The 27,694-nt window shown below is 42.2% G+C and overlaps 1 long non-coding RNA gene across 1 annotated transcript; it reads right to left on the reverse strand.

The window, feature by feature from the left end:
- Window positions 1-46: 46 nt before the first annotated feature.
- Window positions 47-27,694, reverse strand: LOC309634620. The gene is made up of 3 exons (XR_014248251.1): window positions 23,403-27,694; window positions 21,175-23,286; window positions 47-6,818 (listed from the first exon to the last, which is right to left on the reverse strand). It is a non-coding gene; the product is annotated as an uncharacterized lncRNA (long non-coding RNA).

The following is a 27,694-nucleotide window of genomic DNA, read 5'->3' on the forward strand; positions in this document are numbered from 1 at the left end:
GGTCGGCGGTGGGACCTACCCCGGCCCACCCCCCCTCCCGCGGCGCGCGGAGCCAGGTGCCTGCGGGTGGCTGTATCTGCGCGCGCGCCTGCAGCGGGGCCTCCTCCTACCCGGCGGGGGTCACAGATGTGTAGGTCACCCCGCCACAAAGTGTTAACGGAAGGGGCGCGTCTCCTCCTAGGTGCACGCTGGGTGGGTCATCAGGACCACAGTGCGGGACCTTCTTTAGCCTCAGCTCACTGACAGCCTCACGACCAAACTAACATTGTCTCTTTGTTTTCTTTTTGTTTTGTTTTTTGGCATTCACCTCTTATTACTAGTTCTAATACATAAGATACGTTATGCCACCTGCTGACTTAAAAAGGAAGTCGGAAAGATCAGTGGCCTTGTTTAATTTCTCCTGCATTCATATGCAATTTCCTGTGAATACTTGGCATAATGAACAGGCTCATTTTGGAAGACTGTTATACCAAAGTCTTCAAATAACAAACATTTTTGACAGACAGCTGAAAAACACTAAACTACAGCACAGTTGTTTGTACTTTAAACAAACACTAGCACCTGTATTCAACTCCTCTGTCTCCCTGAAGCATGGAGCAACAACGTATGTAAAAGAAATGAAGAGTAACTAGCTGCGCAATATTGAGCACATTTTTTTTTTTTTTTTTTTTTTTTGGCTGCACGGGATCTTAGTTGCAACATGCATGGGGGATCTAGTTCCCAGACCAGGGATAGAACCTGGGCCCCCTGCATTGGGAGCACGGATTCTTACCCACTGGACCACCAGGGAAGTCCCTTGAGCACAATTCTTAATTTCTCAGTTACTCAAATTCTTCACTTCAGAGTCAAAATATGCTAGTTACTTTATGATGGAGTACACAGATGAGTGTGATTGATCACATATCTGCCTCTACCTGTTCAAAATCTATTAGAAGTCCTGGGATAGAATAGGAGTGTCAGATAATAAGTGTTACAACATATATACAACAAAGACAACACATATACAACAAAGAGAAGTGGGATGGAACCATTAAATTCCTTCAAAACACTAGAGAAGAACTTATACAGCAAATAGCCTTTGAACTGAGCCCTGAATCATACAGGGAACTTCAGTGGGCAAAGATAGGGGAAGAGCATTCTAGGTAAATAGCGGAAGCTAAGGGAAAGCAGGGTGTACTTGAGGAACAGGGAATAAAGCTCAAGTATATGTCTTAAGGATGGGATTAGAATGGTAAACTAAAGAACAGTCGCCCAAGTGCACAAAAATGAATGTACAAGGTTGTTATTCCAGCACTGCTGGAAAATAAAAGTGGAAGCAAAAGTGTGCATCAGTAGAGAATTGATTGAATACGTACTATATAACCACTAAAAGTTATGATGTTCACCTCTGTTGACTTTGAAAGTCACAACATTTCATTGAGCAAAGAAAGCACATCCGAAAAAAAAAAAGGTATGGATTATAACACAAAATATAAAACAGATATCCATGAGTCAATATTGATATAAATAAATGATTAAGTACATAAATAAGGGGGGAATAAACACCTCCTTGCCTGACCTTCTTTCCCCTCTTTTGAATGGTGAATTCTCACTCTATCTTCAAGGCTTAACTCTAAAACGAAGTCACCTTTATCAATTCTCCCTCCAGGCTTCCATATTTTATTTATAACACTTTTCACAGTCAGCAGAGTGGTTTTCAGTCTCCTTAACTAGAGTAAGAATTTTCAGACGGTCAGATGATGTCTCATGGAGCTTTGAACCATAGCACCACGCACAGTGTAAGTGAACAACAAATAGTTGTTGAACCAAATTGAATTGAATTAAAAAAATTTTTTTTAAGAATCACACAGCATGAAATTGATCACATCAACTTCATCCCATATTTTCAGGTGGAAAATTGTCAGTATTTTTTAAACAACATGAATTTCCCAATATAAAAGTAATACATGCTCGCTATAGTAGATACCATAAAAATAATAAAATTTTTAAAATTTATTATTACACCACTCATATAACCTCTCTTAACATTTAATAGTTTTTAATTATTTATGTATTTATGGAGGATAGAGCATCAGTTTTGTAACTACCATTATTGCATATTTCCCCTATAAACTATGGTATGGCATCGTAAAAAAAATTACGAGTCTTTTAACCCTTAATGAAAATTGCTACATCCAAGATGATGAAAGAAACATAAAGAAGCCCAATGAGATGAGGATTCCCAGTAGACTTTGCCGCAGGCCATCTTCAAAGGTCCATGTGACTTAGATCTGTACATCAGCAAAGTTATTTACCAGTTACCACATGTTATGAATCTTCAGGACTGCTCACAAAGCTACAAATCTACTATGTTTCCTTCCAGTCTTTTTTTTTCTTTGCATTTTTAAATAAAATCAGAATCACAGTATTGTGGACTGTGTACCCTCCCCCCCCACGCAAAAAATCATATTGAAGCCTTAATCCCCAGTACCTTCGAATGTGACTGTGTCTGGAGATAGGGCCTATAATAAAGGTAATTAAGTTAGAATGAGGCCATTAGAGTGGGCCCTAATCCAATCTGACTGGTGTCCTTATAAGAAGAGGAGATTATGACACAGAAAGAGAGAGACACAAGGGAAAACCAAGTGAGGTCACAGGAGGAAGGCAGCCATCTGCAAGCCAAGGAGAGAGGCCTCAGAAGAAACCAAACAAACCTGCTGACACCTTGATCTTGGACTTCTATCCTCCAGATCTGTGAGAGATAAATTTCTATTGTTTGAGCCACCCAGTCTGCAATATTTTGTTATGGCAGCCCTAGTAAACTAATATACATAACTAAGCACAATTTTGTACCCTGCATTCTTTTCACTTAAGCCACTGTATCATAAATAACTTCCCACGTTATTAAATATTCTTCAAAAACATGTTTAGTGACTATATAGGCTTCAACTATAGAGATGGACCATAATTGATTTAACCATTTCCTATCACTGCGCATATAATTTATTTCCGGTTTTTCACGATTATAAGTAATACTGCAATAAACATCCTTACACACAAATATTTATCAGCATCTGTGATAATTTTTTAGAATAAATTTCTAGATGTGAGATTACTGGTGAAAAGCACATGCATATTTTAAGACACTAAACACATTGATAAATTTTAAAGCAACTTTGTCAGTTTATAACCCCACCAGCACTATATGAGAATGCCATGTTAGTGCCCCTCAGGAAGTAGGGAATAATATGATTATTTTTAAATCCTGCCAATTTAGGATTAAAATGAAATCTCATTATTAGTTTATTTTTCAAATCTTTAGTTATAAGTGACAAATATATTTATTAATCATCTGTATGTCTTTTTTTATAAATGGTCTCTTGATAGTCATTCTCCACTTTTCCCAACAGGGAAATGATGTTTTTTTCTTAGTGACGTTTACTAATGTTTCTCATATAAGTCCCATGCATTTCTCATTAGGATTATTTTCAGACATTTCACTTTCATGTTATTGTTGCTGCTGATGTTGTTGTCACTGATTTTGTGAATGAATTTTTTTCCAGGAGAGCTTCTAACTGGTTGTTGCTAATACAGTAAAAAACAATTAAGTTTTTATTTTTACTTTGGTCTAACTTTGACAGTAAAGCATTATCTACTAGATTAAGATAATGAACACCAGCCTAATAAAAAAAAGAAACCTCTTATCATTTTATAGCTTGTTAGATCCAATCCTACATCTTAAATGGGTAAGTTTTAACTATGTGTACACATTTACCCATTTTACATTCTTAATTGAAAGTAACTTCAACATTTTCTTTTTTCTAATGCAAACAACTTCTAATGCAATGACTTCTCTCTTCACATATTTTATTTTTATATAAAGTGTCTTTAAAAGCAAAACACTGTGCATCAGTTTTTATACTGTTGATTGTTCAATAAGCCTTCTCAAACCCCTATTAGGGGATCCGAAACCAGATTAAGAAGGTTGAATAATCTTCAGAGAAGATGTCTCCAAACTATGCTATGCTGACACCCTCCAACAGAAGACACAGGCTATGGTGGCAAGAGCACTTGGAATCAGAAGATGAGCTCTGTCACTTCACCATCTGTGTGACCCTGGCTCAGTCACTTGCCTGTCTGCAGGTCAGTTTATTTTGTTTTTGTTTTGTTTTAATTAATTAATTAATTAATTTAATTTTGGCTGCATTGGGTCTTCATAGCTGCACATGGGCTTTCTCTAGTTGCAGCAAGTGGGGGCTACTCTTTGTTGCAGTGCGTGGGATTCTCATTGCGGTGGCTTCTCTTGTTGCAGAGCACAGGCTCTAGGCACGCGGGCTTCAGTAGTTGTGGCACGCGGGCTCAGCAGTTGTGGCTTGCGGCCTCTAGAGCACAGGTTCAGTAGTTGTGGCACATGGGCTTAGTTGCTCTGCGGCATGTGGGATCTTACCGGACCAGGGCTCGAACCCGTGTCCCCTGCATTGGCAGGTGGATTCTTAACCACTGCGCCACCAGGGAAGCCCGCAGGTCAGTGTTTGAAACCCAAACACAATTCCTCAGCCTCTAACCCCAATCCATCCACCCCACACTCCATCCAGACAGTGCTACCTCAGTCATACTACAGTTTATCTCAGATATATTTTAGTACCACGAAAGAGGTTTGGGGAAACCCGTTCTTTAGCAGCATTTTCTTTGCAAATATTCTGGCACGAGAACTGTGGATTAGATGCTTAATCAGCTTCATTTGCAGAGGGTAACACTGTCCAACCCAATCCCGAATTGTAGGAGTGTGTCCTATTGGTGGCCTGTGGCTCCCCATGCTTTGATCATCTACACCAAGTGTCCCCAAAGCATGGCTGCCCAACACAGATCTGTCAACTGCAGCGTCCTACCATTAGCACCCTGCTACTGTTGAAGCATACTAAATGGAATTAAATTTACTGTCATGAGAAGGGAAAACATATTGATAATTTAAATTTGGTAACAAGAGTCCCTTTCCCTGTGGTACAATGGAATTTAAGAGGACTTTGGAGGCAGGAGATTTGAACTCAAGTCCTGGCTCGACCCTTCACAAGCTGCTGACACAAGGCCCTAAGACTGTTGAGGAGATGAAGTAGGATAAAGACCAGAAGCTGTCTGTGACCTGTGCCTCCCTGTGGAGGGGCTGTAGCATTATTGTTGCTGGAAGAATGTCCTTAGTTGTAAATATTTCTTGAAATTTTGTATTCTTGGAATCATACGATATTACCTCTAGAGAAGGGATCTTATTACTTTGTTCAACTTTCTGCTTAAAGCAAGAGTCTCTTCTAGAGCATCACAGCAAAACCAAAGAGTGTATGATGTGTGAGAAATTGTGTCCATGTATAGAAAAGCCCACATGATGTCATGGAATCCGTTGTGTAACAACGTGGCTTACAGTTACACCTCAGCCCCTCCTCACTTTCTGAGGGGCTGTGCTCTTCTTGGGCTCGGTACAAAGACTGGCTGCTTGGGTTGAAGGTGTAGGATGGTGTCATGGAAACTTGTTCTCCCAAATCACCATGTAAGTAAATCCCTATGGAGTGCCTTCTGCAGACACAGGGAAACCTAAAACACCAGGCAGAGGGAACTTCAGGAATCGTGAATTTTAAAAATATTTTTACTGTGATCCACAGTTAGAAACACATTTGATGTCTCAACCCAGTACATACACACACACTCACGGACACACACACAAACTGGAACAAAAGTTTAACAAAACAATTTTTTATGATACAGCACATTCTGAGTACAACAGCGCATTCTGATCTATTTTATTTCATTGAAAAAAAAAAAACAACCTGCTGGTAAAAACTCTAAATTGATTTTACAACCTACAAATGAATTTTGGTTTGAGGTTTGAAAAACACTGATCCTGTCCAATGCTCCCATCTTACAAATGAAGAAACTGAGTCTGGGAAAAAGGAAATGGCTAACTATTCCACAAAGACACACACATTTACAGCATGACAGTGGCAAGGCACCAGGTCTCCTGATCCTCATCATGGCCTTCCCTCAGAACCTCCTATTACTTCTCCTGTCTTCTTGTATAGAGATATAATATTGCCTATCTCTATTTTAGGAGCAAGATATCAGTCTTCTATCAGAGAGGGGATGAAGTGTCCTCCTCTCTCCCATCTTCCCTGGATGCCCCCCATTGTTGTGGCTGCAACAGGGGCCCCTGCAAGCTCTTTTCCTAAAAACCTAACATACCAGTGACCCCAGAAGAGAGACCCTTGCGGGGGGGGGGGGGGATGTATAGGTATCTATTTCCCCTTATAGGTGTCTATTTCCCCACTAGTCTTATGCTTGTGGGGATTTTTTCTTTGGATTAGTTTGCCAACCCCTGGAAAGGGTCATCTGAGAGTCTGTCCTCAGGAAATTAAAATAAAGGGTAGTTCCTTTCTATGGGGAAAGATGGGATGTGGGGAGAATCCTGCAGAGAACTGGTCCATGACTAACTCTGGTTGATCAAAAGCTGTTTGGGGCAATTTGGCACTGGTGATGGGGAACCCATGTCCCAAAGCTAGTTGTGATGGACTTCAGAGAAGCAAGACAGCACCTATTTACCCTCAAGCAATAGCTATCTCTGTCCTCTTGTCCTAAGGCCATTCCATCTCCTTGCTCTACTCCCCTTTGCCTATCCTGCATGAGAGGCCTTTAAAGGGCGTATATTTTTCAACCAATAATTCCTGATAAGATGGGCACTATCTTATATACAGTTATTTAAAGGAGTCAGGAAAACAAATAAAGAAACAAAATCCAGAGCCTCTTTTTGTTGTTGGTTTTTCCACAGGCCATACTTTTGAACACAAAGAAGAAGGCTGTGGAAATATCAAGGAGAAGGAAATGGTTAGAGAAGACAGACAAATTGACTACTGGCCATGAAAAGCTTATGACTGGGAGGTTTTTACTTATCCCTTCCTAGAAAAAGAATGTGCAGACTCTAGGAAGTTTGATCGGTTTTTCCCTAGAGTACCACAATACTTCTCTTAGTTCTTCTTTCTTCTCCCCACCCATCTTCCCAGCCCATCCCCATCCCACTTGCAAACAATAAGACTTAAGACCAAGATACAGAACTTGAGATAAGGAGTCAAGGACAGGAAGCAAAACTGCAAAATTGGCAGGTTAGAGCCAGAGACATGTGAATCCTGGAGAAAGTATTGTCTTATTTATCTCTCTCTGCTCAGAACCCAATGCAGCTCCTGCCTGGCACCTGGTAGGTGTTTTGTATATTCTTATAGAACAAATAATTGACAAATACAATATGAGAATAAGCAGAAGGTCTATAGAAAATCAGCTCAGACACTGGATTCCAGACTCCAGGAATGCAATCTGGACACCAGGAAGTACAATCAGCAGAGAAGACTGAGCTAGACTCAGAATTCATAGATAGTCACAAGTCAGAATCAAGAATAGCAGAGAACAGGCTTTCCCTGGTTAACACAAAATGGCTTTCTCCCATTATACGGCAGGTATACTTAAATGACCAATGACGATAGATTGGCTCAGCATCAGTAAAAAGAAGTGAAGGTTTTCAGAAAAGAAAAAAAACCCTCAAAATGAATCTATAGCTACTCTGAAACAATGCAAAATTATTCTGTATTATAAGAGGTATAATATCTAGAATTGTGATGTTCACTGTGATAGCCACTAGCCACATGCAGCTATTTAAGTTTAAAATAATTAAAGTTAAATAAAATTAAAACTTCCAGACTTCCCTGGTGGCGCAGTGGTTAAGAATCCACCTGCCAATGCAGGGGACACAGGTTCGAGCCCTGGTCCGGGAAGATCCCCCCTGCCACAGAGCAACTAAGCCTGTGTGCCACAACTACTGAGCCCACGTGCTGCAACTACTGAAGCCCACGTGCCTAGAGCCCGTGCTCAGCAACAAGTGAAGCTACCACAATTAGAAGGCCGCGCACCGCAGCGAAGAGTAGTCCTCACTCGCCGCAGCTAGAGAAAACCCACACGCAGCAGCAAAGACCCAACGCAGCCAAAAAATAAATTAATTAAATTAAATTAAAAATTAAAAATTAAAACTTCCTCATTCTCATTAGTCACAGTTCAGATGCCCAACAACTACATGTGGCTGGTGAATACCATATTGGACATCGCAAATACAGAACATTTTGACCATAACAGAAAGTTCTATTGGACAGTGCTGATCTAATGAGCAAGATAATAGTTCCCCCCCTGCTCTGGTGCATTCACTCACAATGCATCACTCTTCAAATAAAATATAGACAAACAAAAAAAAACTTCAAAAGAGGATAACTGCAAAGCTAAAAATACATCACTTGAGGAATAGTTCAAAGAACTAGAGATATTTAGTCTGGAGAAGAGGAAAATCCAGAGTAAATATGAAGATTAACTTCAAATATTGAAGAACTGTCATATTGTTCCATGTAACTTAAGGGATAGTATTAAACCCATGTGTCAGAGTTAGAAAAGATTCTAGCTCAAGAGAAGGAAAAACTTCTTTCCCATCAGAGCTATCCAAAGGCAGAATGGACTGCCTCATTAAGGAATGAGCCCTCTATCTTGGAGTGTTCAAGCAAAGGTTGAGCACATGCCTTACACACAGATATTAAAAAACAAAAAAACTTGTGAAAGAAAGGTTATTTGTCAAATATATCAGGAAGGAGGTATGAATTCAAACATGAATGAGCAGTTAAACTTGATGATCTTTGAAACCCCTTCAAATTCTAAGAATCTCTGACTCCTAGGATTGTTTTTCAGCCACTGGGTAAGAAATTCAGGAGAGCATGGGGAGTAGGAAAACTGTCTGTACTATTTTGAGCAAGATCAGGTGGAAACTCAAGAATGCGACAGGGTGAGAGAGAGCTCCAGAGAAAAAGAGAGGAAGAAAGTGGATGATGAAGCAATTTAACTGGAATTAAATGGAGCAGAGGGACAGAAAAGAAGGTGCAAGAGGAAAGGGGGATCCTGAGAAAAAGAAAGACAAAGAGAAGAAAGAATGGTTTGGGGAGAAAGAATGATACATGTGTGGGACGTTTGTGATAAAAGGCACAAATAGAAGCCTCAATTTTTACTCTCCCTAACTCAAAAAATGACCGAATAAGCTCTTTTTAAGATAGTTTGCTTAGAGGTCTGGGCGGAGGGCTGGCAGGCAGCGGCTGGGGCCGCGAGCGGGGATCGCGGCGTGGAGGTGCTGGCAGACGCGGGCGGCAGCGAGTCCGGAGCCCCTGGGCCGGAGCCGAGCTACCGCAGTGGGGACCAGGGCCCAGAGCCGCGGCGACTGCGGCCGGAGGATGATGGCAGCGCCCGCCAGTGCCGGGGCACTGATTGCAGCCCCAGACCGCAGGCGCTGGCTCTGATCGGTTCTTGCGGTGGCTCTCGGGCTCTTTGGTGTATCGGCCCTGGAGGTGTATACATCAAAAGAAATCTTCGTGGCAAATGGGACACAAGGGAAGCTGACATGATGGGAAAGGAAATAGCCACACAAGTCCAGGAAGCGCAGCAAGTTCCATACAGGATGAACCCAAGGAGAAATACGCCAAGACACACAGTAATCAAGGTGGCAAAAATTAAAGACAAAGAAAAATTATTGAAAGCAGCAAGGGAAAAACGACAGATTACATACAAGGGAACTCCCATAACGTTAACAGCTGATTTCTCAGCAGAAACTCTACAAGCCAGAAGGGAGTGGCATGATATACTTAAAATTATGAAAGGGAAGAACCTACAACCAAGATTACTCTACCCAGCAAGGATCTCATTCAGATTCGATGGAGAAATCAAAAGCTTTACAGACAAGCAAAAGCTAAGAGAATTCAGCACCACCAAACCAGCCCAACAACAAACACTAATGAACTTCTCTAAGTGGGAAACACAAGAGAAGAAAAGGACCTAAAAAAACAAACCCAAAACAATTAAGAAAATGGTCATAGGAACATACATATCGATAATTACCTTAAACTGAAAGCTTTTCCTCTAAGATCAGGAACAAGACAAGGATGTCCACTCTCACCACTATCATTCAACATAGTTTTGGAAGTCCTAGCCACGGCAATCAGAGAAGAAAAAGAAATAAAAGGAATACAAACTGGAAAAGAAGTAAAACTGTCACTGTTTGCAGATGACAGGATACTATACATAGAGAATCCTAAAAATGCCACCAGAAAACTACTAGAGCTAATCAATGAATTTGGTAAAGTTGCAGGATACAAAATTAATGCACAGAAATCGCTTGCATTCCTATGCACTAATGATGAAAAATCTGAAAGAGAAATTAAGGAATCACTCCCATTTACCACTATAACAAAAAGAATAAAATACCTAGGAATAAACCTACCTAGGGAGACAAAAGACTTGTATGCAGAAAACTATAAGACACTGATGAAAGAAATTAAAGATAATACCAACAGATGGAGAGATATACCATGTTCTTGGATTGGAAGAATCAATATTGTGAAAATGACTATACTACCCAAAGCAATCTACAGATTCAATGCAATCCCTATCAAATTACCAATGGCATTTTTTACGAAACTAGAACAAAAAATCTTAAAATTTGTATGGAGACACAAAAGACCCCGAATAGCCAAAGCAGTCTTGAGGGAAAAAAACGGAGCTGGAGGAATCAGACTCCCTGACTTCAGACTATACTACAAAGCTACAGTAATCAAGATAATATGGTACTGGCACAAAAACAGAAACATAGATCAATGGAACAAGATAGATAGCCCAGAGATAAACCCACACACCTATGGTCAACTAATCTATGACAAAGGAGGCAGGGATATACAATGGAGAAAAGACAGTCTCTTCAATAGGTGGTGCTGGGAACACTGGACAGCTACATGTAAAAGAATGAAATTAGAACACTACCTAACACTACACACAAAAATAAACTCAAAATGGATTTGAGACCTAAATGTAAGACCGGACACTATAAAACTCTTAGAGGAAAACATAGGAAGAACACTCTCTGACATAAATCACAGCAAGATCTTTTTTGATCCACCTCCTAGAGTAATGGAAATAAAAACAAAAATAAACAAATGGGACCTAATGAAACTTAAAAGCTTTTGCACAGCAAATGAAATCATAAACAAGACGAAAAGACAACCCTCAGAATGGGAGAAAATATTTGCAAATCAAATATTGAATTAATATTGAAATAATTGATTCGTTTCAAATAATATTGAAACGAATCAATGGACAAAGGATTAATCTCCAAAATATATAAACAGCTCATGCAGCTCAATATTAAAACAAACAACCCAATCCAAAAATGGGCAGAAGACCTAAATAGACATTTCTCCAAAGAAGACACACAGATGGCCAAGAAGCACGTGAAAAGCTACTCAACATCACTAATTATTAGAGAAATGCAAATCAAAACCACAATGAGGTATCACCTCACACCAGTTAGAATGGGCATCATCAGAAAATCTACAAACAACAAATACTGGAGAGGATGTGGAGAAAAGGGAACCCTCTTGCACTGTTGGTGGGAATGTAAATTGATACAGCCACTATGGAGAACAGTATGGAGGTTCCTTAAAAAACTAAAAATAGAATTACCATATGACCCAGCAATCCCACTAGTGGGCATATACCCAGAGAAAACCATAATTCAAAAAGACACATGCACCCCAATGTTCATTGCAGCATTGTTTACAATAGCCACGTCATGGAAGCAACTTAAATGCCCATCAACAGACGAATGGATAAAGAAGATGTGGTACATATATGCAATGGAATATTACTCAGCCATAAAAAGGAATGAAATTGAGTCATTTGTTGAGACGTGGATGGATCTAGAGACTGTTGTACAGAGTGAAGTAAGTCAGAAAGAGGAAAACAAATATCGTATATTAACGCATGTATGTGGAACCTAGAAAAACGGTACAGATGAACCGGTTTGCAGGGCAGAAGTTGAGACACAGATGTAGAGAACAAACATATGGACACCAAGGGGGGAAAGCCGTGGGGGGTTGGGGATGGTGGTGTGATGAATTGGGCGGTTGGCATTGACATGTATACACAGATGTGTATAAAATTGATGACTAATAAGAACCTGCTGTATAAAAAATAAATAAAATAAAATGAAAAAATTTTTTAAAAAATGATAGTTTGCTTAAATAGGAGTAGAAAAAATAGGAATCAGATATGTAACTAGAGAGCTTGTTACAAGGAGAGACAAAAACAGATGAATATGATAAATACAAAATACTACAAAGGTTCTGAAACAGCAAAGCAGAGAAGATTTGACTACCCACAGAGCCAAAAGGTTTCTTCTTCTACCATGTATTCACCTTCCACCCTTCAACAGTCTAATAAAAATAATAGAACTATTTTGAAATAAAGATTATATCATTTTCTTATTAGCTGCTTTAACAAATTACCACAAATTTACTGGTCTAAAACAACACAAATTGGTTCTCAAACAGTTTTGGAGGTCAGAAGTCTGAAATGAGTCTTACTGGACTAAAATCAAGATGTCATCAGAGCTGGTTCCTTCTGGAGGCTCCAAGTGAAAATCTGTTCCTTGTCTCTTCCAACTTCTAGAGGCTGCTAGCATCCCTTGGCCCACAGCTACATGGTAATCCAGGATAATCACCCCATCTCACATTTTCAAAGTCCCTTTTACTGTGTAAGGTAACATATTCACAGGACTTCTTTGGAAAACCATTATTTTGTCTATCATAAGGATGGTAAGCATCTGCTTTTCATAGTTAGAAATGTCATGTGAGCATTCGAAATTGAGGCCACTGACCCAGCATTTGAAGGACATATGTTATTATTAGGGAGCATGGTGGTAGAAAAAGCAATAATCAGGATTTTGGGGGCCTGGGTTCTTGTCCTATCACTGCCATTAGCTAGTTGTATGACCTTGAGCAAGTCACTACCTCTTCTCTGGAATTCTCCTTGCCTATGAAATAAACTCATTCTCCAATGGGAAATTGTTGAACCAGTGTTCTTAGCCTATTCTTTCTACCTTGTGATAAAGGGCATAAATTTTCCCTAAAAGTTAGCAGTTCATTCATTGTTGCTAGGAAGCAAACTGTTTTCTTAGTAGCCAAGTGGTCCAGGCTTCCAGACAAACTCTGGGGCACTTTGTGAAGCATGTCACTTAGTCTCTGTGATGGTGTTAGTCTGCACTCTGTGTATGTCTATCAAGTCTCCTAAGAAAACAATGTTCTGAAGTTTGTGAAGACCTCTGAACTCATGTGAGTACAACATCCTAGGCTTGTTTCCTCAAATAATATTTGAAACTATTATTTAAATTCATATATTCATATATTCAACAAACATTCATTGAGAACCTACTAGGTACAAAACACTGTACTAGGCTGATTCCTAGCAAGCTTGGTTCTTGAGTATAATAAAGACTCACACCTAATAGATTAAATGGAACACTTGAACATTACCAGTTAGCAAACAGTTCAGTAAACATCTATGAGGACTAAACACAGGAAATAAGGAACTCAAGTGCTCTGACCTCAAGCAATACCATATAAATATAATACATATGAACATGCCTTAAGATCAGGTTGCTTTTTTTTCCCCAAAGTTTTCATTTTCCTTTGTATTTATTTATTTATTGGCTGTGCCGTGCAGCATGCGGGATCTTAGTTCCCCGACCAGGGATCAAACCCTCACTCCCTGCAGTGGAAGCGTGGAATCTTAACCACTGGACATCCAGGGAAGTCCTTTTCCTTTTTATTTATAATTTATGAAAAAAGTGTCAGCCTCCATCGCTATCCCTTTCCAGGTGATGCTTCTTCTAGTACAAGAATATGAAAGCAGAAGTTTTTTTTTTCTGTGCGTGTGTTTTGTTTTTTTTTTAATTTATTTATTTTTGGCTGCATTGGGTCTTGCGCGTGGGCTTTTCTCCAGTTGCGGCTAGCAGGGCCATTCTTCGTTGTGGTGCACGGGCCTATTACTGCGGTGGCCTCTCTTGCTGCAGAACACAGGCTCCAGGCATGCGGGCTCAGTAGTTGTGGCACGTGAGCTCCGTAGTTGTGGCTCACAGGCTCTAGAGCGCAGGCTCACTAGTTGTGGTGCACGGGCTTAGTTGCTCCGCGGCATGTGGGATCTTCCTGGACCAGGGCTCGAACCCACGTCCCCTGCATTGGCAAGCAGATTTTTAATCACTGCGCCACCAGGGAAGCTCGAAAGCAGAAGTTTTGATCTTAGCTTCTGAGTGTTTTTTTCTGTTACAAATAGTATAATCCCATTTTTTAATTTTAAAAAGTATGTTGTGATTTTTCCTCTACAGGGTGGAATTTTGAGTGGTTTTTTTTTCTCTTTTTCATTTATCTGCATTTTCTAATTTTTCAATAATGAACATTTATTTATCATATAAGGAAATATGTCAAAACATTTTGATGGAAAATAAATAGATCCTTACCATTTTGACAAATTAACCTTTAATGTAATTTTCTGCTGGAAAACTTAGATGTATACTACTCAATTTCCACAATAGTGGTAGATGTCTATACCACCTGATAGCTTCAAGTAATAATTATAGTCATAAAGCATTTATGAGATTGTAAGATTAAGTTTTGACTCCTCTCCAACTCATTCTGGAACCTGGGGAATTGTCAGACTTCTCTGTACTGTGATTTCTGGCCACATTTCATTCTGGGATTTTTTTTTTCCCTGACCTGGCACAAATTAAGAGCAATATGGGCTTTAATGGCCAAACAGCCTTTGAAATCTTTCTATTTATTATATTTATATCCACTAATGGTCACTTTATGTTATAAAAAAATTGAGGGAGTTAATTTGGCACAATTATTGTAAATCTCTTGAAACTAGCAAGTTTCAAAACCTGACAAGCTAATTGATTCCCAAATTAGATACTAAATCCTCATTGCAGCTTCCTGAAGGTCAACCCGGAAAGACAGAGCTAACGTAAGCACCCACGTAAGGTTATAATTTAACCAGTGGTTCCCATTTGAAATGACCACATTCCTACACAGAAAAGGAAATGTTTGTTCAACAGTTTTATCTGTTTTCTTCCATGGGATTTGAAGGAATTTACAATGTATTATTCTAACTCCAGCTACTGTCTTGAACAAACCTCAGGATGAGCCCAATTCACAAATAAAATATATCAAAGATAGTAGTCTGATACAGTTGTACTCCTTTACTTAACCCCTGAGAGATTAAGTCATTCGAGGTCACATGGTTACAAGAAAAGGAGGCACGAGAACATCGAGTTCCCAGTCCTTGGAATAATCAAGAAGCCCTGTTTGGTGTTTTACTGAATCACACAGATCTCCTCTTTAATTTGCAGCCCCGACAGTCTCCAGTTCTCACATATTATAGCTTGTTGTTTCAGACTCTCTCCTTATTCTTTCATTCCACAGCCATTTTTGAGCACCTGCTCCATGCCAGCACTGTATTAAATGTTGGAAGAATAACCAACACGTAGTGCTGGGCCATTCACAAACCCTCTTCACCAACATCGTATCATTTGGCCATGTAATGTGAGCTATTTACAATGTAAACCGAGACCCAGTCACACTTGCATCATCTCGGACTTAGTGTGGTGCCTGCTCAATGCACCAAATGTTTGTTGAATGGATGCATAAATGTAGGAGAGAATGAGGAGTGAATATATAAAACCTTATATCCCTGGTTTATGCATTTTTTGTTTTCATGGGATTATCAAGCATTCATTCGCTTTTCTCCACTCTTTTTTCCCTTGGAAAAGCTTTCTGGTCCCTCTCATTTCTTTCTCCCCTGTAGAGCATCTCCTAGTGATGCTCAGAGGCAACACCTCAGCTCCCCAGAAATCCCTAAACCTTCTGCCTCTCCTTGCCATTGGCTGCTAACAACCTCTGGGTGACACCGTAGGTCAGTCCCAATCTGGCCTCTTTTTTTGAAACTAATGAACACTTTTTTTTTTTTTGGCTGTGCCACAGGGCTTGTAGGATCTTAGTTCCCCGATCAGGGATCAAACCTAGGCCCCAGCAGTGAAAGCACAGAGTCCTAACAACCGGACCACCAGGGAATTCCCAAAACTGACCAACTCTTATTAAGAGTTTGTCAATTGGATTAAGATGCAAATTTTGTACTCCTATTACTGTTGTAGAATAATTTTAATTGGGATAAAAATCTGTGTAACTAGGTTTTCCTTGTCAGATTAGAAATCAAGAAAGCAACATGTCAAGAAAACTGATGGAAACCATAAGCTAAGCTGATGTACATTTAGTCCTCAGGGTAAGGGTAACAGGCAAAATCAGGAAATGGATGGTGTTCAGGGATTGCTAAAAATATTTCAAGCAATTATCTACCAGCCTTACAAACAGAAAGGTGTTTTGTTTTTTTTTTAAGTACCTTCCAGATCCACCAAAATTTTAAAACCTTCCAGAGCATCACCTTGAAAATAGCCCTGAGGACAGATAAGACTCCAAGAAAATAAGACCTACCTTTCCCACCTAAAGTGGCAATGGTCCAGTTCCTTCCTGCACTTGTCAACAACTATTTATTGAACATCTATTTGCCAGGCATTCTTTTTTTTTAAATAAATTTATTTATTTATTTATTTTTGGTTGCGTTGGGTCTTCGTTGCTGTGTGTGGGTTTTCTCTAGTTGCGGCGAGCAAGGTCTACTCTTCATTGTGGTGTGCAGGTTTCTCATTGCTGTGGCTTCTCTTATTGCAGAGCACAGGCTCTAGGCATGCGGGCTTCAGTAGTTGTGGCATGCGGGCTCAGCAGTTGTGGTGCACGGGCTTAGCCGCTCCACAGCATGTGGGATCTTCCTGGACCAGGGCTCGAACCCATGTCCCCTGCATTGGCAGGCGGATTCTTAACCACTGGACCACCAGGGAAGTCCTGCCAGGCATTCTTGAGGATACAGTGGTTTTTAAAAAAAAAGACTAACAAAGACACCACTGGGTGGTCAGGAAAGGAGATACTGCTCCCCCAGCCAAGAGACCAGAGAGGGAGAGGGTGTGAGATGAGATCCTGGAGGCAGGAGGCAGAGGGAGAAGGGCCTGAAGTCAGAGGAGGCAGTGGGGTTTATTCTGAGGACGACGGAGTGCCATAAGAGCAGTGGAGTGGCAGCGTCTGATGGGTTTCTATCTGTGCCACATTCTGTGGCTGGAACAACGTTAAGATAAAACGGCCATCTCAAGTGGCACAAAAGTTACTGACCACCCCCTTTGCCTCATTCATCTGGATACTACTGTAGAGGATTAGCATTGCCATTATATGTTTTGTTACTTTACTAACCTCTTCCCTGTTAATAAAGATTGTGCCAGGTTTTACCTAAATTACCACATTAAATCATCATGAAAACTTTATCTCTAAACCATCCCTAAGACTTCAAAGGCCTCCCTCTCCCAAGGCATCTACAGCATTGTGCCCTGTTGAGATGACGCTCCGATAATGTGGCAGGAAGAGTGTCAAGATTAGGGTCTCCCACAGCATCTTTCACCACCGAGGCAAATAAATGTGCCTGTAGATTTTGATCAGGAGTAAAAGTGTATTCCTTCTCTCAGCACATATTTATGGGCATTAGAGATATGAAAACAGAACATAGCCCCAGTCCTTGTCCTTAGTCAAGTAGGAGGGAATCTGGTAAGAGCTCTTATCTGTTGCCCCCTTTTTAATCCCTCCCTCTCCATCTACGCCCCTCGTGTATTTCTGTGATAGATAATGGAAGAGAGAACTGGGGGTGAGACACATGGAAAGAGGGAGAATTGCTCACGCCTAGTAAACACACCCCAGAACCATTATGCATGAGATCAGGTGCAAATTGAGATCAAGGTTGGCCTCTGGAAAAAAAGAAGATAGGCTGGGCGAGTGGCTGACTACAAGCGTCGGGGCCAGGGTTTGGGGCTGTGTTCTGCCACCGACCAGCAGCGTGACCCTGGGCAAGTTACTTATCCTCTTTAAGTCTTAAGTCCTCACGTGTAAAATGGGGGAAATAATGCCTACCTCACTGAGTTGCTGTAAGGAAGTGATATGTAAAGCGCCTGGCTCAGAGCCTGACATACTGTGTTTAATAATGGGTGGCTTTTCTTGCCCCAGAGAATAGGAGAGGAGACCTGGATGTGGAGGCGGGGAGAGGTTATGGTGGAGGTGTGGGAGAAGGGGTGGCCTGGCAAAGGCTGGGCCCGCCAGGCCACGCGGAGAGTGAAATTCACGCTTCCTCTGCCGTCTTGTGCACATGTAAGCCCCAAATCAGAAGGGAGGTAAGCAGGGCATTGGCACCATTGAGAAAGCCACCCTCCCAGTCCCCTCCCCACCTTTCCCCAGCCATACTGCCACTAGCTGCTGCTCATTGAAGGCACTGACAGGGCGGCCTCCACAGGGAGGCGACGCTGGGAGACGGGGTCTGTTTACTTGTCCTGTTACGCTGCTGCTGTCTCCCTCAGCCCGTCCCGCTCGTCCAGGTAAGGTGTCCGAGGAAAACGGACACTTTAACTGGGCCTAGAGGAACAGTGTAGCCCAGAACCTGCTGACTTTACAGTCTTTACACGTGCCACAAATAGTTATCAAATGTCTGCAAGTGCAAATCTGGAAGATACGACGACACCTAACTGGACAGCGGTACAAAGGAGCACTAGGGGTTAGAGGAAGCGGGGCGGGGGGGGGGGGGAGCAGTGACCGCATCCCATGGGGACGCTCCACGGAGCAAGTGGCTTCCGAGTCAACGGAAAGGGAGGGTGTGTTTACCACAGAGACTGTCTTTCAAGCAGCTCTTACTGAGACAGAGAGAGAGATTGAGAATTAGCTAAAAGAAAACAGGCTAAGAGGAGGGTGTGTTTTAACACCAGAGTGACTTGGGCATGGGTGTAGGCTGAGAGACAGAGCAGACTTGGCTGAAGGAGCAAGTTCCCCTAGGGGCTGTGAGGGAGCTGGATGGGCCTGAGCAGAGGGGGCAGCGCTTCCTGTGATGGGGAGGAGGTGAGCTTAGCTGGGGATGTAGGTTAAATGGAAGGGGAGCAGGGTTTTCAGGTCCTTGTAGCTTCCCGGCTCAATTTTCTCCTCTCGCGTGGAGCTTGGAGAGAGAGGTGACGCTGTGCAAGAGTCATTGAAGACTGCTGATGGGCACGGAGGGCCTGGCTGCAGCTGGAAACAGAGGTTTTGTTAGGGCCCTAGACCTCGGGAGTGTGCAGTTTCTTTTAGCAAACGACAGAGCCGCTGCGTCCCGTTGAGGGAGACAGACTGTAGGGTGAGTAACAGGAAGTCGGAGGCAGGGTGTTAAGGTTCAGGTCATCAACTGTGTGGTCAAGTCTGGATAGGAAAGTTGGAGGACATCAGCCTGACACACTCAGACAAAGCAGGGAGACAGTGAGACTGACGGTCCCCATGCAGGGAAAGAGGAAGTGCGGGAGGAGTGGGACTGCGATGACTGGAGAAACGCTGTGCTGGGCTGAAGAGTCTCCTCCAAAAGTCCACGCCCACCAGGACTTCAGAATGTCACCTTATTTGGACACAGTGTCTTTGCAGACGTAATTAGTTAAGATGAAGTCATAATGCATTAGGATGGATCCTAAATTCAATGATTGGTATTCTCATAAAAAACAGAGACACAGAAATACACACACACACAGAGGAGAATGTCTTATAAAGACAGAGGCAGAGGTTGGAGTGACATGGGTATAGGAACCAAGGAATACCAAGGATTGCCGGCAACTACCAGAAGCTATAGGAGAGCGGCATGGAGCAGATGCTCTTCAAGGGCCTCTAGAAGGAATCCACCTGCTGACACCCTGATATTGGACTTACAGCCTCCAGAACTATGAGAGAATAAATTTCTGTTGTTTTAAGGCACTCGGTTTGTGATATTTGTTACGGCAACCCTAGGAAATGAATACAGACAGGAGGAAGGTCATGGTTGGAGAGTTGGGGTTGATGGCGGCAGCATCCCCTTTCCCACTTCTGTGCTTTGCCAAGACAATGAGGATGAAGAGGGTTGGTAGATGTTAGAGAGACCGTGAGGTGGACTCGGTGGGACCTGGCAACTCATTAGATGATGGGATGGTGAGGGGAAGGGGACGTGGACAAAAGGGGCAAAGAGGACTCGAAGGTTTCACGGCCAGTAAATGAGTGACCACTGACCTCCCTGTCCCGTGGCTGGCACTGCCATTCTCCCCGAGAAGAGCACACGGTCTGAGAAGATTCAGGAGGCTGGGGGTCTTCTCAGGAAAGAAGTGGAGGAGGGGGCCACGCTGCAAAGTGATGAGTGAGTTTGTGGTGAGGAAGTGGAGGTGGTCAGAAGAAAAGTCTTCTAAGTTTAGGAATGAAAGAGAGGAGGTTCAAAAGACCAAGTTTAGCACTGGTCTTTGCTGGGCTAGAAGAGGGTTTGGGTTTTTTTTTAAATATTTATTTATTTATTTGGCTGTGCCAGGTCTTTAGTTGTGGCATGTGGGATCTAGTTCCCTGACCAGGGATTGAACCCAGGCCCCCTGCATTGGGAGCTCGGAGTCTTAACCACTGGACCGCTGGGGAAGTCCCGAGGTGTGTTCTTCGGACATCAGTGTGGTTTGTCTGCTAAAGGGTTATCTTGGGCTGAGAAAAATTAGTATTATCATTTTTTTTCTCTCCCACCCCATATATGTATATTAAATATATACATACATGAACCATAAATTAAATTGAACCATATCTCTGCATCATAATCCTGGCTATTAAAACCTTCTACCTGAGTTGGCCACAGACAATGAAACAGAATTGGAAGAAAGCTCAAAAGAAAGAGCACATAGGGCTTCCCTGGTGGTGCAGTGGTTAAGAATCCGCCTGCCAATGCAGGGGACATGGGTTCAAGCCCTGGTCCAGGAAGATCCCACATGCCTCGAAGCAGCTAAGCCTATGCACCACAACTACTGAGCCCACGTGCCACAACTACTGAAGCCCGCACGCCTAGAGCCCGTGCTCCACAACAAGAGAAGCCACCGCAATGAGAAGCCCGCGCACTGCAACGAAGAGTAGCCCCCACTCACTGCAACTAGAGAAAGCCTGCGTGCAGCAACAAAGACCCAACGCAGCCATAAATAAATTAATTAGAAAAAAAAAGAAAGAGCACATGACTGTGACCGTGTGTGTGTGTGTGTGTGTGTGCGTGTGTGTGTGTGTGTGTGTGGTGAGGAGACGAGAAGTACTTAGAAACTGGGCGTCTCATCCCAACAATTCCCTTTGGTACACCTGTGTGGTCGATTTCTGGGATGGTGGCTCCCACCCTTACCTGTCCTCACTCTGCCCACATGATGATCTTCCTCTGGAGGTGTGGCCATAGCACCTGCCTTCAGGAAGTCCTCGGTCTGGGTCTCCTCTGGTCAGCAGGGGCCGTGGCTCAAGGTTCCCTTGGAGGGGATTACCTCCTCCCCTGTGCAGGTAGATCACAGCCAAGGCTGCTCCCGCTTCTTGTCTCTGCTGGATAAGGACACATTCCTAATGTTGTGTTATGTCTTACTTTGACAGCAATTTGTTGTTGTTATTCTTTATTATTTCTAAGTACAACCACTTTGTCTACATTCCTGGCATAGAAACAAAGAGCTGGTTAAAACTAATACCTTGTTCTAATGGAGCCTGGAGATCAAAGCCAGAGGATCAGGGTGGGCAACTCTTCCAAGAGCCTGAAAGCCATTTTTCTTCCAGCACAATCTTGATGCTCTCCTTCTCTCTGTTTGCTCGGATGATTCTTAGATGTAATAGAATCCTCTTACTCCACTTGCAGCCTCATGCCAAGAAAGAATTCATGCTTATTTATCAAAACTTCCCAAAGAATAAAGTAGGATGAAAATTAAGAACAGAGGCAAATCAAAGCTTAGGTGTTTTATTATGCATACCGCCACCCACGGAGCCCAGGTCTGCTGATTTGAAAGATAAGTGGGAAAGGGCCAGAGAGGAAGAACCAGGGAAACCGGTGAAAGGGAAGTTTCCTGTGCTCCTCTTGTCCACAGCTCTGTGTTGCCCAGTGACTCCACAACATTTGAAGGCCAGTATAACACATGAGGAGTACAGAAGAAATGCAAATCTTTCATTAATTCATTCTACGTTTTGAGCATCTACTATGCATTGGGCATTGAGTAAGGAGAGTTCTGGAAACATAAAAAAGAGTACTATACATTCTCTGTCTTGCAGTAGGATTAGGATTAAGGCCTGGACAAAGCACACGGAGGAGGGAGTTGCAGATACTGCCTGGGGAAGTTGGGAAGGCTTCAGGGAGGAGGTGATAATTCAGGTAATTCTGCAGGATGAGTAGGAGATTGCTAAGTATTAGAAACAGTATGCACTATAGTACAGAGCTGTAAAGAACACATTTTGTCCAAGGAACATTAAGAAGCTGAAGGCTGGTGTAATTTAGGCAGTGGTATGGGATGTGGCCAGAGAGGCAGGCTGGGAATATTCTATGAAGAACCTTTTCTACCCCACAAGAAATTTGGGTTTTTATCCTGTGAATGGAGCTCTGCTGGGAGTCAAGTAGGAGAGCTGCTTGGTGATAGACTGGACTAAAAGCTGGGAGACTAAGGATGAAGGGTGATAGGTGAGAGCATGGAAGGAAAAGGAGAACTGGCAGAAGGGAGGGAGAGGAAAGAGTCGAGGTGAACTGCCAAGATCCCTGGCTGGGCAACTGCATGGGTGGTAATGCTATTAACAGAACTGAGGAGTACAAAGTTTGGCAGCAGTTTTGGCAGGGGAATCTCACATTCACTCCAAACCTGTTTAATGCACCTTGGAGCACTCCGCAAGAAACTCAGAGGTAGCTGACAATACAAGACTGCAGAGCAGGAGGTTGGGACTTGTAGCACAGGAGGGGACAGACCTACAGGAGGAGATCCACCCACAAGTCGAGAATCAAGATGGGCATTACTGGGGACTTCCCTGGCTGTCCAGTGGTTAGGACTCGCACTTCCACTGCAGGGGGCACGGGTTGGATCCCTGGTCAGGGAACTAAGATCCCCACATGCCACGTGGCACGGCCAAAAAAAAAGAGATGGGCACAGTATAGGAATTAAATATGACATGATGAGCTACAAACGAGAAAGATCCTAGAAGAGTTGGTGATCCAGGAGGTTGGAGCACAGTAGATGGAGAAAGCTCCAAGGAGCAGGTATATTCTGCCAGGAATACCTGACTCCCACACTCCCACACACATCTGTGATAAAAGTGAAGAAAATCCATCAGGTAGAAAGCAGCTGACATCCTTCCTTTTTCTTTCTTTGTTTGACTCTTCCCAATGCCTCTAGGCCTCATCTCTGGTTCAAATCTACCCTTGCAGCCAGAAGGGGAGTCAAGACCACAAGTCAAGGAGTAGACAGGTTACTCCTTTCCTGGATAGCTCAGTTGCTGCAACCTGGAAAGGAAAAGCAATTTATTTTCTTTGTTATAAGGTTTATTTTTTTCACCATTATGCAATAAAAGATATAATAAAAGAAAATTTGGAAATAATGAAAAAAAAGGAGAAAATACCTATAGTTTCAGAAATCACCATTAACCTTGTGGTACATCTCCTTCCAGTCTTTTTCTATATACATAAGAGTTTTGCTTATTGTTAGTAAATGATGAGGTTGTTAAGTTTTGTTTAGTGTTAGCATACATATAATGGTTCATTTAAAATGATATTATAAACTACGTTATTACATGTGTTTCATAAATACCACTTTTAGTGGCTGCATAAATTGCTTTGATTGGAAATAATCATTTATTTGAATCAGTTATAACATGTACTTGGTAAAAAATTCAAAATGCAAAAAGGGTATACGTGAAAAATGTCTCTCTCATCCCTATCTCCCAGCCATTCACTTCTCCTTAAACATAGTACTAGTTCCAGTCTATTGTGTTCTTCCAGAGATAATCTACATATATGCAAATATGCATTTACAAATAAATAATCTTCCTTCTTCTCCCCCTAATGATAGCATATTATACACATTCTCTGCACTTTGTTTTTTTCACTTACCAGTGTATCTTGGAGTCTGTTCCAGATTACCAAATTAAAGCTGCCTTGTTCTTTCTATTGGAAAAGCAATTTCTTAGCAGGCAACAAATGGTGGCTCTCCCAGGAGCAGCAGGACCCTCCCTTGAGCCAAGGTGACAGGCAGCAAGTGGCCTGCCAGACAGGTCTGCCCCTGTGAGCCAGGAATGTCAAGTCTGATATCTCCATCTCCTACCCACAGGGTGGGGGCACTCAGAAGCCCAGGAGGCAGGAATGTGTCCTGTTGATAAATGGAGGCAGCAAGTACAGAGAAAACCAGACTGGAAGACTGAAATTTTCTCCAGATATAAGGTTGTTTTCTGTCTCATGTTCACTGGCTTACACAAGTCTACATGCTCTAGGAAACTTCCCCAGACCTCTCCAGCCTTCAGTCTCTCCAATGCCTCAAAGATAGATGAGCTGCTCCAGGGATGGTGTGACAACCTTGCCACAAACAGCCCTCCATCTCCTAGCCATGGCCCTTTTCTCTTAGTTTTCCTGACGTTTCCCAGTTAGAGGAATGCCTTCTGCCCTAGCTCTATCCTGCTAGCATTTAGGGTGTCTTACATTACTAAATCAACTAGTCCATGCACTGAATATTCAGAAAGACACCAAAAATCTGAGGTTTGATATTATCATAATAATATTAAAAGTCCTAAAAAGAGGAAGATTATTGAAGAGAGATGTGGACAGTGTCCTAAAGTATTTGTTGGAAACAAGATTTTCATGTTTTCCTGAACTTCTAAGAACTCCCGCTGGAGATTGGTTCAAGATGGCGGAGTAGAAAGACATGCGCTCACTCCCTCTTGTGAGAGCACCGGAATCACAACTAACTGCTGAACAGGAGGACACTGGAACTCACCAAAAAAGATACCGCACATCCAAACACAAAGGAGAAGCTGCAATGAGATTGTAGAAGGGGCGCAATCACAATAAAATCAAATCCCATAACTGCTGGGTGGGTGACTCACAAACTGCAGAACAATTATACCATAGAAGCCCACCCATTGGAGTGAAGGTTCTGAGCCCCACATCAGGCTTCCCAACCTGGGGGTCTGGCAACAGGAGGAGGAATTCCCAGAGAATCAGACTTTGAACGCTAGCGGGATTTGATTGCAGGACTTCGACAGGACTAGCGGAAACAGAGACTCCACTCTTGGAGGGCACACACAAAGTAGTGTGCACATCAGGACCCAGGGGGAAAGAGAAGTGACCCCATAGGAGACTGAACCAGACCTACCTGGCAGTCTTGGAGGGTCTCCTGCAGAGGCAGGGGGTGGCTGTGGCTCACTGTGGGGACAAGGACACTGGCAGCAGAAGTTCTGGGAGGTACTCCTTGGTGTGAGCCCTCCCAGAGACTGCAATTAGCCCCACCAAAGGGCCTGTAGGCTCCAGTGCTGGGTCACCTCAGGCCAAACAACCAACAGGGAAGGAACTCACCCCCACCCATCAGCAGACAAGGGGATTAATGTTTTACAGAGCTCTGCCCACCAGAGCAACACCCAGCTCTACTGACCACCAGTCCCTCCCATTAGGAAGCTTGCATAAGCCTCTTAGAGAGCCTCATCCACCAGAGGGCAGACAGCAGAAACAAGAAGAACTACAATCCTGCAGCCTGTGGAAGGAAAACCACATTCGCCGAAAGACAGACAAAATGAAAAGGCAGAGGACTATGTACCAGATGAAGGAACAAGATAAAACCACAGAAAAACAACTAAACAAAGTGGAGATAGGCAACCTTCCAGGAAAAGAATTCAGAATAATGATAGTGAAGATGATCCAGGACCTCGGAAAAAGAATGGAGGCAAAGATTGAGAAGATACAAGAAATGTTTAACAAAGACCTAGAAGAATTAAAAAACAGACACCTAGAGGAATTAAAGAACAAACAAACAGAGATGAACAATACAATAATTGAAATGAAAAATATACTAGAAGGAATCAATAGCAGAATAACTGAGGCAGAAGAATGGATAAGTGACCTGGAAGACACAATGGTGGAATTCACTGCGTGGAACAGAATAAAGATAAAAGAATGAAAAGAAATGAAGACAGCCTAAGAGACGTCTGGGACAACATTAAATGCACCAACATTCACATTATAGGGGTCCCAGAAGGAGAAGAGAGAGAGAAAGGACCAGAGAAAATATTTGAAGAGATTATAGTCAAAAATTTCCCTAACATGGGAAAGGAAATAGCCACCCAAGTCTAGGAAGCACAGAGAGTCCCAGGCAGGATAAACCCAAGGAGAAACACGCCAAGACACATAGTAATCAAATTGACAAAAATTAAAGACAAAAATTACTAAAAGCAACAAGAGAAAAACAACAAATAATATACAAGAGAACTCCCATAAGGTTAACAGCTGATTTCTCAGCAGAAACTCTACAAGCCAGAAGGGAGTGGCATGATATATTTAAAGTTATGAAAGGGAAGAACCTACAACCAAGATTACTCTATCTGGCAAGGATCTCATTCAGATTCAATGGAGAAATCAAAAGTTTTACAGACAAGCAAAAGCTAAGAGAATTCAGCACCACCAAACCAGCTCCACAACAAATGCTAATGAACTTCTCTAAGTGGGAAACACAAAAGAAGAAAAGGATCTACAAAAACAAACCCAAAACAATTAAGAAAATGGTAATAGGAACATACATATCAATAATTACCTTAAATGTGAATGGATTAAATGCTCTAACCAAAACACCCAGGCTTGCTGAATGGATACAAAAACAAGACCTGTATATATGCTGTCTACAAGAGATGCACTTCAGACTTAGGGACACATACAGCCTGAAAGTGAGGGGATGGAAAAAGATATTCCATGCAAATGGAAATCAAAAGAAAGCTGGAGTAGCAATACTCATACCAGATAAAACTAGATTTTAAAATAAAGAATGTTGGGCTTCCCTGGTGGCACAGTGGTTAAGAATCCATCAATGGAGGGGACACGGGTTTGAGCCCTGGCCCAGGAAGATTCCACATGCCACAGAGCAACTAAGCCTGTGCACCACAACTACTGAGCCCGCGTGCCACAACTACCGAAGCCTGCACACCTGGAGCCCGTGTTCCGCAACAAGAGAAGCCACTGCAATGAGAAGCCCGTGCACCACAATGAAGAGTAGACCCTGCTCACCAAAACTAGAGAAAGCCCGCACAGCAACGAAGACCCAATGCAGCCAAAAATAATCAATAAATAAAAAATAAATAAATTTATAAAAAAAAAAAAGAATGTTACAAGAGACAAGGAAGGACACTATATAATAATCAAGGGATCAATCCAAGAAGAAGATATAACAATTACAAATATATATGCACCCAACATAGGAGCACCTCAATACATAAGGCAAATGCTAACACCTATAAAAGAGGAAACTGATAGTAACACAATAATAGTGGGGGACTTTAACACCTCGCTTACACCAATGGACAGATCATCCAGACAGAAAATTAATAAGGAAACACAAGCTTTAAATGACACAATAAACCAGATAGATTTAATTGATATTTATAGGACATTCCATCCGAAAACAGCAGATTACACTTTCTTCTCAAGTGCACACGGAACATTCTCCAGGACGGATCACATCTTGGGTCACAAATCAAGCCTCAATAAATTTAAGAAAAATGAAATCATATCATGCATCTTTTCTGACCACAATGCTATGAGATTAGAAATAAATTACAGGGAAAAAAACGTTAAAAACACCAACACATGGAGGCTAAACAATACGTTACTAAATAACCAAGAGATCACTTGAAGAAGTCAAAGAGGAAATCAAAAATTA

The sequence above is a fragment of the Balaenoptera borealis genome (assembly GCF_965194805.1).
Source record: "Balaenoptera borealis genome assembly, chromosome: 9".
Taxonomy (NCBI): Eukaryota; Metazoa; Chordata; class Mammalia; order Artiodactyla; family Balaenopteridae; genus Balaenoptera; species Balaenoptera borealis.